This window comes from Suncus etruscus, chromosome 10 (assembly GCF_024139225.1).
Source record: "Suncus etruscus isolate mSunEtr1 chromosome 10, mSunEtr1.pri.cur, whole genome shotgun sequence".
Taxonomy (NCBI): Eukaryota; Metazoa; Chordata; class Mammalia; order Eulipotyphla; family Soricidae; genus Suncus; species Suncus etruscus.
In genome coordinates, this window is record NC_064857.1 from 78616324 (window position 1) to 78618213 (window position 1890).

Sequence of the window (1890 nt, forward strand, 5' to 3'; positions counted from 1 at the left end):
TGTTCTAAGGACCATGGTTCCAGTATCCTCCATCTCTGTCAGTACTCTGCCTCTAATGGTTTTCAGGAAACATTATTGATCATTTGCTATTGGTCCTACCTTTTTATCCTGGCCAATAATTATTGATGATTTTGCATGTGCAAGTGACAGTTTCAGATTGAAATTAATTCTTCATTTGGGGATATTTTGAATTTTCCAGGACTTCCTCTGCTCTATCTGTTTAAGGTACAAATTTCATGACAGTCATTTTCAGACTCATTTTCTGTTCTCCATTCTGGAACAAAATTTAAACCCCTATTAAATAAGAAACTTGTGAAACCATCTTTGAAATATGTTGTGGGTTTGTACAGTGGAAATCTTCTCCTTGATTTTTAATTCATAAAAGCTAAATCCCATTGTTCCTTTCAACACTTCCTCTTTTTCAGCTGCTTTTCAGAACTCCCCTTTTATAATATCAGGGTCTTGGTGCAACCTTGACTCAACACTGAAGCTGTGCTGCCTTATGGCCTTCCTGGGTGGATGGAGCAAGACTCATCTGTGGCACACAGCCCTTAACCTTTGTGGTTGCCCTTTTCCTCCCTCAAGTATTTCCTTTTATCTTTTGCACAATCTTATTGTGGTAGATGTTAAGATAACACAGAGTTTACGTTGTTAAGTGTCATAATTCTCAGCATTAAGTACATGTATAAGTACAACACTACCAGACTTCATTTATAGAATTTTCTCATCATTGCAATTTATACACTACCATGAAACATGAAATTCCCATTTTTCTTACCTCCTCCAGCCCCTGAGAACCAACCACCATTCTACTTTCTGTCTCTATAAATTAGAATGGTCCAGATGCTTGATATATGTAGAATCATACACTATTTACCCCTGAGTGACTGGCTTATCGCACCTAACATATTGCCTTTATGTAAGCAAATGGGCATAGCAGATGTGAATTTGTGGAGATTAGAGAAGGGAGGAAAAACTTCCCTTTTGATTAATGTTTTTCTAAATGTTTTAAAACTTAGACACCATGATTTACAAATGCGTCCATAATAGAATTCCAGGCACACAATGTTCCAGCACCATCCCCACCACTAGTGTCAATTTACGTCCACCAGTGTCCTGAGGTTCCCTCCCTCCCAGTTTGCCTCCCTAAGAGACGCATTTGAAAGTTTAATTATTGTGGTTTGGATCCGATGCTTACAGCATCCTTGGCTCAGTGGTTTACATATATGCCAACACTTCATCTCTACAGCACTGATGAGACAAAGCCCAGAGCCCTGCCCCAATAACCTCCCCTCTGCCTCTCACTTCTCCTCTCCACTTCTATTTTTCCCTTTTCTTTGACTCCTCCTTTTCTTTCCTTTATTTTCTTTTGTTTGTTTGTTTGTTTGTTTTGAGTCACACCAGTGATGCTCAAGGGTTACTTCTGGCTCTGCAGTAAGAAATTACTCCTGGCATGCCAAGAACGTAGGTGAAGAGGGGCCAATAAGATTAAGAAAACAAGACAGACATAAGAGAGAAAAGCATGGGGTCAGGGGCCTCACAGCCTCAAGGATTAAGAGTCCTGACTGACCTTCACAGACAGAACCAGTTAACATAGGAAAGACAAACATTAACTTGGTTCCTTTCTATGCTAATCTAAGACAGCTGTAGGTTTGGAGTAGCTAATGCAAATGTTTCTGAATCTATCCCCTTCATTTGGGAGAGGTGGCAGATCAAAGAGTGAATACAGGACTTCCTAGGGTAGGACATTTCCTAAAAATGCCACTGTTCTGGTAATTAGTAATTAAAGTTTCCTAAATCACCTGTCAGCCCCTCTTCTTCTACTATCATCTTTCTAGTTACGTGTATTTATTTCCTGGATGTCTATATATACAACACTAGCAGTGCTCC